At 36.1% G+C, this 16,908-nt stretch overlaps 1 long non-coding RNA gene across 1 annotated transcript in view; it reads left to right on the top strand.

The window, feature by feature from the left end:
* Positions 1-11,055, top strand: part of LOC107734276 (uncharacterized) — an 11,784-nt gene extending 729 nt beyond the window's left edge. The window contains exons 2-5 of the long non-coding RNA XR_001639077.1: positions 2,609-2,672; positions 3,633-3,683; positions 6,555-6,634; positions 10,982-11,055. This is a non-coding gene — a long non-coding RNA (uncharacterized LOC107734276). The remainder of the gene's footprint in view (positions 1-2,608; positions 2,673-3,632; positions 3,684-6,554; positions 6,635-10,981) is intronic.
* Positions 11,056-16,908: the final 5,853 nt, after the last annotated feature.

Here is a 16,908-nt window from a genome sequence, read left to right as displayed (position 1 = left end):
TACTCCAGTCTTCAGTGTCACATGATCCTTCAGAAATTATTCTGATATGCTGATTTGCTGCCCAAGAAACATTTCTTATTATTATCCATGTTGAAAGCAATTTGCTACTTAATATATTTGTGTGAAACCGTAATGCATCAGGGTTCTTTGATGAATGGAAAGTTCAAAGGAATAGCATTCCTTATTTGAAATAGAAAGGTTTTGTAACATTAGAAGTGCATTTACTGTCACTACTGATAAATTTAATGCATCCTTGCTGAATAAAATTATTAATGTCTTTCTGAATGTAGAGTTAAGTGGAGCTGAGATTACTACACTCATGAAACCAAAACCAAAGGACCAAAACTCTTCATTCAAATAAGAGCCATATTGAAATGACCCACATACAGTGGGTATAGAAGAGAATCACCCCCCTTTAAAATAATCACATTTTGTTGCTTTGTAGCTTGAAATGAAGATGGACACCTTTTTTGTTTTATCCAGCTGTATTTGCAGTGCAACTTATAACATTCAAGTAAAAGATATAACACCAACACCAAGTTGGAAAAGTTGGAAAAAGGATTACCCCCATCCTAAAAATGACTTGTAAACTCAATCAGGTGTAGCGAATCACCTTCTCAATGGCACACAAAGCCATTTGACTTTCAACTGTGATCAGCTGTGCTCATTTTGATTAGCTCAGCATAAAACAAGCTTTCCTGGAGCATTTCAGTCTTTGGTAGTGCAATTGAAGCAAACAATCAACTATGGGTGGCAACAGAGCACTGTCAAAAGATCTCCGGGATAAAGTTGTGGACAGGTACAAGTCAGGAGATGGATACAAAAAAAAAAATTAAAAATTATCAATGCCTGCAGGAATTTATGACAAAGAGTGGTCATTGTGTGCATGTGACAACAATATCACAAATTCTCCACAAATGTGGCTTGTATGGGAGGGGTGCAAGAAAAAAGCCACTCCTCAAGAAAGGCCACATGCAGTCAGACTGAATTTGCCAACACACACCTTGAAGATTCTGAGGTAGATGAAACTAAAATTTAATTATTTGGCCTCAACACCAAACGATATGTCTGGTGGAAATCTAATACAGCTCACCTTCCAAATAACAGCATTGCTACAGTAAAGCATGGAGGCGGTGATATCCTGTTATGGGGTGTTTCTCTGCAGAAGGGACTGGAAAAATGGATGGGGCAAAACACCATCAAAATCTTTACCTTCCAACATGACAATGACCCACAGCACACAGCAAAACCGAGCACACAGTGGTTGAAGGAGAAAAAGGGGAATGTCCTTGCATGGCCTAGTCAGAGCCCAGACTTAAACCCCACTGAAAATCTGTGGAATGACTTGAAGACCGCAGTCGACAAACAGTCACCATCAAATTGAACTGAACTTGAGCAGTTCTGTAAAGAAAAGTGGGCAAAGTTTGATGTGCATAGTTAGTAGAGACATCACAATTCCCAACACACTAAAGGCTGTAATTAAAGCAAAAGGTGGTTCAACAAAATACTGACACAAAGGGGGGTGATTCTGTTTATTTATTTTTTTTCTGACATGTTGGTGTTATATTATCTTTCATTTGGATGTTAAGTTGCACTGAGTAAATACAGCTGGATAAAACAAAAACTGTCTATCTTCATTTCAGGCTGAAAAGCAACAAATGTGATTATTTTAAAGGGGGTGATTCTTTTCTATACCCACTGTAATTAGCACTTAATTTCAAAAATGCGTTTTGGTCTTTAAAGGGTTAGTTCACCCAAAAATGAAAATTCTGTCATTAATTACTCACCCTCGTGTTGTTCGAAACCCGTAAGACCTTCGTTCATCTTCAGAACAAAATTTAAGATATTTTTGATGAAATCTGAGGGCTCTCTGACCCTCCCATAGACAGCAAGGTAACTACCACGTTCAAGGTCCAGAAAAGTACCAAGATGATCGACAAAGTAGTCCATGTAACATCAGTGGTTCAACTGTAAAGTTACGAAGCTACAAGAATACTTTTTTTGCGCAAAGAAAACAAAAATAACGACTTTATTCCACATTTTCATCTCTACTGCGTCACTTGTGGATCGCATTCACGACAGTACCATGACGCGAGCGTGTGGCGGCGCCTGCTCACGTCATGATACTGTCATCTTTGGGAGGGTCAGAGAGCCCTCAGATTTCATCAAAAATATCTTAAATTGTGTTCCGAAGATGAACGAAGGTCTTGCGGGTTTCGAACAACACGAGGGTGAGTAATTAATGACAGAATTTTCATTTTTGGGTGAACTAACCCTTTAAGCTAGAGGAAAACAGGGCCCGACTTCTAACATGTTCAATATGCTCATTTTATGAACTACAAAGAAAAGAGAGAAGCGCACATACAAACACCACTGAAGCAGGCATGTGTATGAGGCACATACGTGACATCAAAACAATATGAACACAGGAATTTTGAGCAAATCAGAAAGAAATTGCTCACTATCATTAAAAATATATTAGCAACACTTATAACTAGCATATGGTACAGCCATTAGCCCTCTTGCTATCAGGTTTTCCTTGTTGCCGTTTTAAATTGTTCTTACTTAATATATAATATTAGCATATTTTCTCTCTTTCAAAATTTAGTGAACTGACTGCACAGGCATGAAAGTATTATAGACGCATTCCATGGAAAAGGCTTTTCCAAAAGGTAAGCACCACAATATGCTGCTTCTTTTGTGTTGTTTCTTTGTCATACCTTATTTTGGGCAAATCTGAAGATAGCGTCACATATAATCTTCAGAGAGAATGCAGTTCCATAATGAATTACGAAAAATCAATTTAAATGGATGATAAAATGATGATTATGAATTTAATTAATTCTATAGCAAGACGTTTAGGTAAAATTAGTTCAATCTAATTAAAATTTGTCAAATTTACCCTATATTTGTGTATTATGTATTTTCATGCTTATCAAAGCAGGATTTCCCAAACTAGGGTTCGGAGTTTGTGAGTAAAACAACTAATAATTAATGAACTCATAATAATTGTATAATTAAATATGTCAATTAAAAAATAAAATAAAAATGTAAAATTACAAATACCTAGATGTATAATTAAGTAAATAAAATTAAATTTGTAATCATGTAAAGTTAAAAAAAAATGTTAACGCTTACAAAAACATAAAATATTTAATGTAGCCATTAATGTAGTCATTAATGGAAATCGGAGAACTGTGAACATGCAAATGTTGTTAAATTGTTAAAATATTAACCTAAAATCTCATTATTTATTTCATTATTCTATATTATTTCAAGTAAATATTTTAGCAGCTGACAAAAAAGTTTGGGAATCCATGTATTAGAGTATTGCAGTGCTTAGCAATCAAACTGTATTGAAATCAGTTGTCTACCTAACATTTTATGTTTCTGCCTATGTAGAGTGTTTTTAATTCCGCTCAGTTATGAGATTCCATTTCAGTTTGGATGCTGCCTAAGAAGGCAGCTGACTCTTTAGCTATGGCATGTAGCTAGGTTTTGGGACAGAGACTTTGTTTTCACTAACAGCAATATCTTAAAAAATCTGACTGACTGAATTTATAACAGTACACATGAGGACCCTCAGAGGTGTTGAGTGGATTTTTCACAGTGTTGTTTTCTCGTTTTCATAGGTGTGGGATGTGTAGAAAGCAGGAAACAGGGAGTTATTACATGATCTGAATGTAAGCATGCTTTCCTATATAACTGTTTAAATGTGTTAGACATGAGGCATGACAGACATGACAGTAAAAATAAACACGTTTAACACTGTGTCTGGGCAGCGTTCATGAAGCATGGACACCAGTGGCAGCCGGTGCTTCTCAAGTCACTTATTAGCAGCTAAATGTGTACTCGTTTTTTTAATCATGCAAAAGGTCAAACTCCCAACCCCCCATACGCGTTCCTCTCCTTTATTGTCCTCTCTTCCCATTTTTCCTGCACTCCTTCACATTGATCCAAAACAGATTCATTTCAGATTCCAGTTACAATACATCTCATTGATCCGCACATCTCCTCTAATTAGCCGTTTGAATTTAACACTTGTATGGTGGAGGCCCAGTCACAGAGTAAACCATCCTCAGGAGAGAGCGAGAGCTGAATGAATGAGAGAAGACTTTTCTTGCAACCCAGGCTCATTGGAAAAACACACCTCTACCTATGTTTTTGCAAAACTCTAAAGACTTACCTATTCACACAATGCACTGCAGTTTCTAGCTGAAAAGAACACTAGTGGCTGTAAAACACCAACCAGTTTTACTCCTCTTCACACAAATTATGGTTAAGATTATTGATTAATAAAAGACTGAATTTCCTGCTGTTCCTTCAAAGTTATGACTTCAAAACTCTTTAACTTCAATGTTTACATCACATAAGCTCCATATGTATAGCTGACATTGTAAACTTGCTCGGTAGCTCACCTGATACAGTATTGCTCTTGCAATGCGATGTGCTCTGGTATGAGTCCTGTGAAACACGAGTCAGAATGAAAAAGCTCAAAGACTTTTAGAAGCGTGAATGGCATGGTTGCTTCAGTAAATGCATTTGATCTCACATTTGCTTTTCTTAACACTATCGCTTGGATTTAAGGTAGGGTTTAGTGTAGGTGGTACGTTATTTTCAAATGTAATAGAGCATTAACCTTCTAGTGCCACTCACCAGACATTTAATTTCCAAACTGCTGCGATGCATACACCAGTAACGTAATAACATGTTGCCAGATTCATGTTCATCTGCTTTGGATAAATCTGGTTGCACTTTATTTTGATAGTCCATTGTAGACATTGTACTAACATACTCTAAGTAACTTTGCAATTACATGTCAACTAACTCTCAGTAGAGTATTGTCAGACTTAGGTTAGGGTTAGTAGAATAAGCTGACATGTACAAGTTACTTATAGTCAGTAGAATCTCTGTTGGGGAGCCATCAAAATAAAGTGTTTGCTTATATTAAGCGACAATACTCTAGAGACTGGTAGATGACATGATGTTGCATAGTTAGTATTGTGCATAGTTAGCCATGTCTAAAGTGGGCTATTAAAATAAAGTGTTACCATAAAACTGAATGTACTTTTAGTGCCACTCACTGAACATTTCACTTTGAAAGTGTTGCAAAGCATCACATGGTTTTCAGAGATCGTTCTGATATGCTGAGCATACAAGGCTTTTTAAAAAAAAAAATCTTAATTATTCCAAACTTTAGTGTACTTATTCCCGACTAGACTAGTTGCTATGGAAGCTTGTTTTTGCCATGGGATGCAAACTCAGACTTCAGAGGAAAAAGTAAGAATTGTTAAATTTTGAATTGTGAGATATAAACACTTTTTTCTTGAGTTTACATCTCGCAATTCTGGCTTTTTCTCAGAAATTGCAAGGGAAAAAGGCTTCCCTAAGTTGCTGGTCACCAGCATGTTGTATCAAAACATGCTCACATTAGCTTTATTAGCCACAGTTGATGCCGTTCCGCAAGCAGTCAGACCACCCGGTCGACATCCGATCAAAGGAGGCCTAGTTGTTTCACTGTAAGGGTCCTCTAGGGTCTCTCCCCACATGTTTGCAGGTTTGGGGTTTTATGAACCTGGAATGACTGTACGTTTGCCAGACCCTATAGACTCCAATCACTGTCAGCAGAAACACACGTGCAGGCTCACACACACGCACTAGACGAGTTAGGGAACATCATGGAGCATTTTGCTCTGTCACCGGCTCTAAAGAGGAAGTTGCACTCACAAACACACATGCATGCCCATTACTCTTAGTGTTATTCCTCAGAGGACTTAAACCCACAGAAGCACAAACATCCGGGATTAAACACACCACTCTGTGTACTTCAGTATATGTGTGCATGTAGCTGACACACTGAGACAGATGGGAAAAAAAGAAGAAAAACCCTCGTATGGCCTCAAACCACCTTAAATAAAATTACAATAGTAAATTAAAACAGTAGGGTATGCAGTCTTTTAGGATTACATTATGTTTTGAATACCTTCATGCTCATGGGTCTTGGTTTATAAATACATGTTGATTTTTTTTTTATTAGAAAGTCTTGTGCAAAATGAATGTTATTGTTAATAGTGGAATTAATCAAGTGAGTAATTATTAATATATCTCTATTGTAGTATTTGGATGTTTTCATTTTTCTGACATCTCTGTTTACTGATATATAGTGTGTCTGTGCATCAGTTAATTAATAATGTTAATAATTTTATAGTTTGTGTGTGTGTTTTCAATTTCACGTTCTATCCTCTTAGTCCTCCAGGAAGTGACATAATTTAGAGGGAATACGGCAGCACAAACAGCACAAACAATGTTTTGTTGTATTTGTAGGTTTTTGTCACTTTTAAAACATTCTGTCCTATTCTAATTATTCTATAAACTTTTTTTTAACCACTGTATAAATAATAAAGTCATAATGAATGAAGTTGAAGTGTCTGACCTTGTCAAGAAGAGCATATTACCCTTTTAACGTACTTAATTTACAACACAAACATTGAAAAGGATTTTTAATGTGCAAAAGTTACTGCAAATGTCTCATAGATGTTTTGATGTATTCATAGGGGTTAAAGAAGGTGACAGAGCACAAGTGTTACATTACTCAAGGTCATCACTGGATTTACCAGTTTGCCAAGTTTTCCAGGTTAGTGGCATCAAATTTAAAAAAAATATTAATAGTTTTAAGAGCTAAGCAGAAAGTAAACTAGAGATTCTATGAGCAGAATTGTATGTTGTGATTTATGTTTGAGGTAGGTTTGCAATAATCTGTAATTTAAATAATTGTACCTATTTCCACTGAACTGACATAATTGCTGATTACCAACTGTACACACATTTCTGCTCACTTTTTTAGGCATCTGAACAGCTGATCAACACTGCTGTGCATTTGTTTGAATGTGTTTTATATCAAGTTAGTTTGTCACGTAAAAACTATATAAACTGTGATTGTTCACTTTGCATTCAGTCAGAACATCTCTTCTTATATGCAAATGTATATAAATATATATATATGTGTGTGTGTGTGTGTGTGTGTGTGTGTGTGTGTGTGTGTAAAATTTCCATACATTAAATATATTTGAAGTGAAAAAATAAGACCTATTATAATTTGGAACAATTTCATATATTAACAAATACTGTATATCTGGCCCATGCAAATATATATGTTTATGTATGTGGAATATGTTTTTGGACTTAAGTGTTATGTACATGTATATCCATCCTAAAACCCATTGATACAAGTAAATATAAAAGATAGACGTGTATTTAAAAATGCATTACAAAAACATATAAGCATACAGATTTTTTGTAAATATGTTGTTTTAATAAAGTCGCATATATAAATGAAATACATGTCGACATATATGGTTGCTACATAGAATACCATATATATATAAAACATCATATAGATATTATTAACATATGAACATATACAAATTTTACTATGGGAATTTATGGCAATATTACTCCTGAGATAGAGCAATATATGTCATATGACATTTCCACATAGGTTACTGTCTAAGTGGCTGGTTTTTGGCCAGGATAAGCTGGACCAAACTTTAAGCCGATAACCAAAAGTCTGTCTATGCGTGACTAAATCTAGAAGGATAAAACTGAAGTGATTATTTTTCATTGAAAATCACTTTGTGTAACATAAACGGTTTGATTTAGAGCTAAGACCGAGAAAAAACTCTCTGTTTTCTAAAAATGGAAGACACGAATGGTTATTTTTCAGGCCTCAGTGTAGACACACACACACAAATATAGTGAGCCGTGTGTCAGGACTGGTTTTGGGGGCGCCACTGTGGTGAGACTGGCCTTTAGCAGTGAATAGTGGCCCACTCAGATTCTCTGTATGGGTGGTCCACACCGCCTGGACGTGAGACACAAACTGACACACTCACACAACACGGACACAGATAACCAGATTCTAAATTGGTAGGGTTGAGACACACACACACACACACACACACACACACACAGAAACTGTTAATATTTGAGTCTCTCTGATGCAGCTCTGTCTGTGTGTGTTGGGGTTCAGACACTAAGTAGCTTCAGAAACCTATTATATATAGAAAGATATTTTCGGCCTAAATTTCTTACTTCATTTTTTCCCCTCACAGAAACAGGCGACAGTCTAAACAGGGATGTGGACAAGTTTTCGACTTATTACTTTTTTCTTTTAAGCTGTGGCAAGAATGAAAAAATGGCGATATGTAAATGTTTTCTGAGATTTGTATCAGAGTGACCACAAACATTAAAGATAAAAGAGATGTGAAAATACAGTGTTTTTTATAGGTCTTTTTAGGTCACACCAGGTCTTACGATGTAAAATGAAGAGAGCCTTTCATAAAATAAGACAGAGGAGTGTATGCCTTTCACTGTAAAATATCAACATATTTTCCAGTTTATTGGACCTTTTGAGTCACATAAACAAAGATATGTGAACTAAATGTTTTTCCCCCCATTTTTGTTGTGTATGTGGATACTAGTTTTTTAGACTTCCTTGACTCTTGTCATTGCTTTTTCATTGGTTTATTTTTCTATATTTACAAAAAAACTAAAGTTAATTTTTTTTGTTGTGAATGTCAGGATTTGCAATTTTCAGAGAGTTCAATTTATATTTGGTTGCATTTGTGAGTTAATAAAAATGTAACTTATGTAATAAGTGGTTGTGTAAAATAGGCCCATAATATTGTAATATTGATGTATCAATCACAGGCCCCTGAATCTAATCAAATCATAATTGTATCAGAATATGTTGTGAGGTATTGGCAAATATTGCAACGCTGGCTAAGAGAATTAATGTCAGACCTGAAAGGAGTGAAATTATTTCCTTATGAAATTAACTCTTCATGAACCCAATACTCAGGAACTCACACAAAACAGACGCCATGCAATAAAACAATAAAACTTATCTGGAGAAGAAATCTTCAAAGAGAGCAAACAACATCTCTCTCCTCGCTCATTTACGACCCCCTTCTCCCCCTGCCCTCTCTGCCTCTCCCTCTTTTCCCCCAAAAGGTTTCACTCAAAGTTCATTAAGAATATGCATATCCCACATATCATGTATCTTGTGAACCTGTTGTTTTTCCCCTTCATGTTTGGTATCATTTTAAAGGTCTTTGTGCGATTGGTAAATTGGTTTCAATTTTACAAAAGTAGACTTAAAGATAATACAGATCTTAAGAGTTAAGAAATATTTTGCTTACTGTAATGGGAGTGCCCTTTCCCAGGGTTTTCCATGTAAATTACCTTCTGTTCCCATTGAGGTGTAAACCACCGAAAGGGGAACAGAGTCGCGTGACAGACACAGTGAGGAAGCTGGTATGTGTTTGTGATGTGACCCCCTCTCTCTCTCTCTCTCTCTCTCTCTAGCTCTCGCGCGCTCTCTCTCTCTCTTTAGCTCTCGCTCTCTCTCTCTCTCTCTCTCTCGCGCTCGTGTGTGATTATGTAATTGGCATGATGCAATTTTACCTGTTTTTTTAACCAATTTTAATTATTATATTTGATTTATTCGGATCTCTTCTGAAATCATTTTCCAAGTAGATTATTGTGTAGTCTAACATTTCCGCAAATCTGCATCCAGGACAGATCATACTTAAGTACCAATGAGCGGGGCAGGGGGCTCTCCATTAGGGATCTTATGATTTCTGTCTGTCACCTGGCTTAACAAGTTACAGTTTTCGTGATTATAGGAAAAATACACTTTTTGTTATTTGCTAGCAGGGTGCGGCACTTAAAGGTATTATAATCACCCTGTATCCTCTGAGTAAGTTCAGAACTGGCGAGTTTGTGTTCGTGAGTTCACAGTTGGCCGAGTGAATTTCTAAGCGATGTTAGGTCCTTAATGAATGAATAATTGAAAGTATGGGATTTCCAGAATACTCAAATATCTAAATTAATAAACAATCGATATTTATGATCAGTTTTTAATTAGAAACATTGCCTAAATTTAGTGATCACTTAAAATTGGAGTCAGATTGAAAACGGAGCTAGACTAAAATGTAAACTAATTCCTGATAAATTCAAAGCGCAAGTAAAAGACCGAATACGCATTAAACCTTCGACCAGGCCGCTGGATTCCGCCGTTTTGGGCTGGCGGGTGGATTCTTACAGACCATTACATTTGACCGTACATCCTTTTACATTTGTTGATTTTCACCGTTCTTGAGGTTTGTGTGTCAAGTGTGTTTAGGTGTCAAGGTCTACAATCCTTTAAAACTATAAATATTTGCTTGATAGGATGATTGCCGCTTCAGAAGTAAAGATAGTAGAGTTCATTTCACATATTAACTGTCATATAAAGCTATATATATGCCAAAACGATAAATGTATTGTTGCTAAATGTTACTAAAATTAACAGAACAAGAGATCTGCAGTTGCAGATTTATCGACTGAATGTGGCATTTTGCCTTTAGTGAATGAACAAATTGACAAAAAGTAGAGTTACTTAGCATAATTATTAAGACAGTAGTTGCCTGTTTTGTTTTGACTTTCAAGTTATCATGAAGACTTTTCAGGGTCTTTAAAAGTCAGTGTAAAATGTTCACAGTGAATTTTACTTTTATATTTGGACATATTCCTGATTGATACCACGTTTGATTACATCTGATTGATCAAAGTAACTTCCTATTAGTTTTTAAACAACCATTTCCTGTCATTGAAGCCTGTTTGTATTGACTATTGCACTAATTTCCACCCAGTCAGTCACTTTGTGTATATTTCTAGCAATCCCTTAGATGTGAGTAATGATTAATCGGCTGTAGTGGATGTTTTCTCTGACTGAATGCATTGCAAACTCACTCTGGTCTTTAGATATGTCTCTGGTCCATCCTTTAATGTAAGTCTGGGATTTGTTTCATCCCATTTTAAGGTCTACAATGCAAAAACTGTAATTCAAGTTGTTTAGAAAAGTACATTGAAAAAACGTACCTTCTGCCTCGCTAATGTTTGTGTTTATTGATTAACATCAAGCATTGTCTTGATCCAGGCAGGGACACAGTGTAGACATCTCCACCTGAGCCACTGCAGAGTATTGTGGGTAACCATCTTCTCCATCACCAACCACTCCTGTGCGATCGTTACAGATGCTCAGGTCCAGAGTGAACTCTCTGCAAACACACACATGCTCATCAAACACTAAGTTGTGGGAAGAAGAGAATGATGTGTAGCTCCCGGCGCCTATTTATACTATAGTCACACCGGTAGTGACGTCATGGCTGTCGCCGGCCAACGAGTTGGTGTTTTTTCAATGTATGCTTCAGACACGGGTCACGACGAGGCGTTCCCCATAGTGACCCCTAGAGGACGCAGTTCGAAGTTCCCATGAAAGGGAACTAATCATATGCTTTTAATCAAGAGCATCCGCTGTGCATGCTGTGATGACAGGAGATGTCATTGTAATTTGCACATGAGAGGATAGGACTGGTGCAATAGTTCACAACAGAATACTCAAAATCCTTGTTTTTATTGTGCTAATAGTGGAAAAAAGGATTAGTTTTGAATAAAAAACATTCCAAATGAACTTTAAGTAAATATATGTCAATTTGGGTTTTGGGTCATCAAGACTCACCAAGACTGTATTTATTTGATCAAAAATACAGTAAAAACAGTAATATTGTGAAATATTATTGCAATTCAAAATAACTGTTTTCTATATTATTTATATAATATATGTGTGATGGCAAAGCTGCACTCTAAAAAATGCTGGGTTGCTTCAACCCAAATTTGGGTCAAATATGGACTAACCCAACTTTCGGGTTCAAATTTTAATTTAAAAATTTAACCTAACAGCTGGGTTAGTCCATATTTGACCCAAAGTTGGGTTGAAAAAAACCCATCATTTTTTAGAGTGTGAATTTTCAGCATCATTACTCCAGTCTTCAGTGTCACATGATCCTTCAGAAATCATACTAATATGCTGATTTGCTGCTCAAGAAACATTTTTGTTATTATTAATGTTGAAAATAGTTCTGCTGCTTCATATTGAAACCTTGATACATTTGTAGAAATCTTTTGTAAGAGTATAAATGTCTTTTCTGTCACTTTTAATCAATTTAATGCATCCTTGTTGAATATATATATAGTATACGCATTGCCAAGTCTATAGTGTTTCTTGAATTTGTGAACACTCAATAAGATTTAAGGCAAAACAGTAAAAAAAAAAAAAGCCACCAGCTCAGTATTGCTTTTCATTTTCATTCATCCAGCTTGAATAAGGCATTATGTGAAGTAACAAACATGTCATTGATTCCAGTGGAAGTACTGAACAAGGAAATTGCTTGTACCATTGAACAGAGATAACCCAGATGTAAGGGACGTACATCAGGCCAGGACTGTTGATACAAATGGAATAAGTTACAAAAAAGAGCATGATTCTTCTCCATAAATTTGTAGAAATAATGCAAATTTGACAGGCTGAGTTTTGTTTGTTCCTGGCACATATTAGACTGATTTTAGATCTGAAAGACTTGGTCTTCGCTGAGCATGAAAAGCTGTTAGATGACTATCCATTGGATAGTGACTTTCACATGAAGAGTTTTACATACTATTTATAAAGTGCCTCTGCTCCTCTTAAGTCTTAAATATGAATGTATTTTTTGTCTTTCAGTGCAGATGCAGAAGGTATGACTTCTGGATATTGACAGAGACTGAAACAGCAATGATCTCTAAAGGGGCCTAATAGCTGAAGGTAACTAAAATGTTCACGCACAGCATTTTTTTTTTGGTAAGGATGAAAGCTTAGTACCAAGATGTTGAATTGGGTATTTTAGTAATTTAATATCAGACAAGAAATAAATACTTATGTCTCATAGTTAACTTTCATATTTTATATTGTACATCCTTCATCCTTACAAGTTACGCTTATTGGAATATAAATAATGCATAATGGAAAGAAATATGATAATGGGGATTTTTGTGTCCATGTTATTAAACAATCCATAACAACTCAAATCTCCATTTGAAGTCGTCTAGAAAAAGTTCGGAGTTTGACCAAAGGTAGAAGTTTCTTCTCATTTTTAAAAAATCTAATTTAATGCAACAAAATCTCAATCCCCATCATAGTCACCAAACCATAACATGATGCTGCATGTAACCCATGTGTATGATGATGAAAGGGTTGAATTGCTTCTTTAAATGAGAAAATATGAGTGGAAAAAGACAGGAATTAATAAAGTGTTCTCTGTATTATTTGCGGGCGGATGCAATAACAGCCTCTAATTATGGCAAGATGGCCTCAAATATCAAATCTTCCTGAGATTTCTATAAAACTCCACAAATGCTATAATTTCTGCCCAGTATTTTTCGCTCTGTGTTTAATTTGCGTAACATTTCAGAATTAGATTTTGAGGGAGAGAATTAAAACTGAGCAGATGAACAGAAAAAAAAAATCTACTTTTAAGTCCACAAAATCAAATTAGATAAAGAATTTAATTCAAAGCGGTATGTCAAAACAAATCCAGCTAGATTTGAACATTTTCTGAAGAAAATGTGAGCGGTTCTTGTAGCTTTTTGTTAGTTCAGTGTAGGTTGCTACTCCAGTCCATATGCAAATGAATAAATCCCATGCACATTTTTCACCTGATTAGAACTGCAATCTAAAAGTGTTTGTGTTTTACAGGCAAGCACTAGGGGGCGTGATTGAGTCTGGCTTCATGAAGCTCCCAGTATATTTCTGTCAGTCTGAAACCGCTCAATGTCCTGGCAGGACTGCGAAGAGCTCAATACCAAAGACAGAGGCCTTGAGGTTTCTTCATGGCATTATGTAAGTGCTGTTGCGCCTAGTTCAGGCATCATGGATGTCTTCCTCACAAAGACTGGCACTTTTCCACACGCTATATTACAGAAAGGATTCCCACCTCTAAATCGGTAATGATAGGACTGAAAATTGGTGTGCAACGGGAATGAAAGGGAAGGCCAAACAGTGAACAGTAAATAGTGAGTGAGACAGGAGGGGGAGTGCTGTTGTAGAAGTTGCGGGTTCATTGGTGATGGGCACCTCTTCAAGTTTCTCTCTTGCGCTCCACCCCAAAAGCCACTTTTACGGTGCTGTTTACTAGCTGAAGCTTCCAGAGATCTTTATCACAAAGTCTTTGATAGGCCAGATTTCTTCCACAGTCCATATGCTGCTGGATCTGAGCACCAGACCACAAGAGACGGGAAACCACCAGCGCTTACAGGACAGTACAACACTTCACTTGTGTGTTCAGATGTGCTGAAGTCTGTACGGATATGCTCTACAGATGCTCTACAGACCATTAATGAGGGGAAATGATCAGGGGATTACTTAAAGTCAGTGAATGACTATTTAAATGGTAAAATACATGTCAAAATATTGTAGCATTTCAAGAGAGCACACAGGAAGTGGGGCTGATTGTTACAAATGATCAGGGGATTACTTAAAGTCAGTGAATGACTATTTAAATAGTAAAATACATGTCAAAATATTGTAGCATTTCAAGAGAGCCCACAGGAAGTGGGGCTGATTGTTACACTACTACAACCTTTTAAATATTTGGGGTCTGTAAGATATTATTATTTTTTAAATAAATTAATATATTTATTAAGCAGTGATGCTTGATCAGAAAAGACTGTTCTGTTAAAGTACTGTTCTGTACTGTGCTGTATTTTTTATCAAAACATCCAGAAAAAAATGCATCACTGTTTCCACAAAAAATATTAAGTAACAAAAACAGTTTACAACATTGATAATAATAAGAAATGCTTCTTGAGCACCAATTTCTGAAGGATCACGTGATACTGAAGACTGAGTAGCTGCTGCTGGAAATTCAGTTTTGCCATCACAGGAATAAATTATATTTTAAAATATATTCAAATAGAAAACACTTATTTTGAATTGCAATAATATTTCACAATTTTATGGTTCTAATTGCAATGTTATATTTTGCTGGTGAAATTGCATTTTAATAAACAATAATACCTCTTTTGACAAAAAAATCTATCCTTTGCAGAAAATCAAGAGAAATCAGAAATTATAAATACAGTCCAACTTGTACTTTATTCAGTGCCATATAGCATCACAATAGTTCAAATTAGCATTGACTTTTCTTTTTTAGCCAATATTGGTGTATATTATGTTATTTGTGCATATTATCATAAATTATGCCCCAAAAATGAGGCAATACCACTTTAGCATCAACTAACAACTACTTGTGCTATTTATTAAGCACCTTATCAATCACCTAACAACACATATATCCATGTTTTATATGATCCTCTGGTCAAGAGTGACGCACACAGTTTTGTCATATCAGATATATGCACAGAGATGGAGATGTTTCAATTGCAAAACACAAAAAAATAAACCATAGAGCAAACAGGAGGTAGATCTCATCCCACTTCCACCTGGAAAATGACTGCAGTTGAAATTACATCCGCTTAACTTCAATCCAAGCCAAAGCACAAAGTGTCCTTTATATTCACAAAAATAAACAATAGCATTGCTCCTATGTAAACTCACTGCATGAGTGAATCTGTGCCACGACTGACCAGAGCGGATCCTGTAATTATACTGTGTTTAGTGGACGGTGTTCAATCAAACCATCATGACCAAGAGGAACAATAGCAGCAGCATAAAGTCTATGAAGACCTGAAAGGAGCCAAACCAATCTGGCATTTTCATCAGCACAACTAACTTCCTGCTTACGGTCACATGACCAGGGTCAACAGGAAGTCAGATCCGCAATATCCGGCGACATATTGCACTTATGAATGGCAGCAACATATTGCAAAGGACTGAGGATATAGCTTTAGTAGGAATGATAGGTTTTCTAGAAGATTATAGGTTTGGATTGTTGTCAGTGAACTGCTTCTTTCTTTGACAGAGATGGTCTGTGGAGAGGAAAAGAGAGGTGAAAACCCAAAGTGACAAGGAGTGTAAAAAAGAGGGAAGGAAAGCTTGTAGTTCCTGTCGGGTTTCATGCGGTTCAGAAACGGAGACAAAGGTGGTCTGTGGAAGACTGAGCAGTGACCCCAGCATTGAAGATCATTTACATAATGGTGTAGACGTTTGGAAGAAAGGTGAAATTTTAGACTTCCATTATAACACAAATAATGAAACCACGACTGGTAATTATTGCCTTCCCCACCCGTCCACTGATGTACAGCTGGAGATAAAAACATGGTTTTGAAGATGAAAAAACTCTCTTTAGCTGCTGATTTTTCCTTCAGTGTTTAGGAGGTGGAGAAACCTCACATGCTGTGCTAACAGAGAACGTTTATACTGGTGTAAAGCATCAGGGCTTGTGGAGACATTAGAGGCCCAGACTAGAAGATCTGTGGTCTACCTCTTTCCCTCTGTCTTTCTCTCTGTTTATGTTCCTTCTTCCCCTTCATGTTCTATCACTCTTAGTCTCTCTGCGGTGTTTCCGTGTCAGATTTTCCCTGGCTTTCTCTTTCTTTTCTCTCTCTGCTGCATATGCGGTTGCTGCCGCTATTATGAACACTGCAAGCACGATCTGATACATAATGGTGTTCAAAAGTATGTGCTCAGTAACAAAATAGTGCTTTTATTCAGCAAGGGCGCATGAAATTAATCAAAAGTGACCGTTAAGACATTTATATTATTGCAAAAGTTTTTATTTCAAATAAATGGTGTTCTTTTGCTTTCTGTTCTTTTTAAATAAAAATATAAATAACAGAAAACAGTTATTTTAAATTGAATTTAGCTGTTTTTACTGTATTTTTGAACAAATAAATGCAGCCTTGGGTAGCAGAAGATACTTCTTTCAAAAACATAACAAATCTTACTGACCCCAAACTTTTCAAAGAGAGTGTATATTATATATTATTTAATGTGCTAATCTACATCATGCTACAAACGCTGTTTATAGAGCTTAACTTGTACTGAATCTGGAACTATCCTTTAAATAGTTGGATCTAGATGTCAAAAATGTC

This window comes from Sinocyclocheilus rhinocerous, unplaced genomic scaffold (genome assembly GCF_001515625.1).
Source record: "Sinocyclocheilus rhinocerous isolate Xijiao unplaced genomic scaffold, SAMN03320098_v1.1 scaffold730, whole genome shotgun sequence".
In the NCBI taxonomy this organism is placed as follows: Eukaryota; Metazoa; Chordata; class Actinopteri; order Cypriniformes; family Cyprinidae; genus Sinocyclocheilus; species Sinocyclocheilus rhinocerous.
Note: the sequence above shows the minus strand (reverse complement) of the source record. Positions and strands in the feature narration are given on the sequence as shown.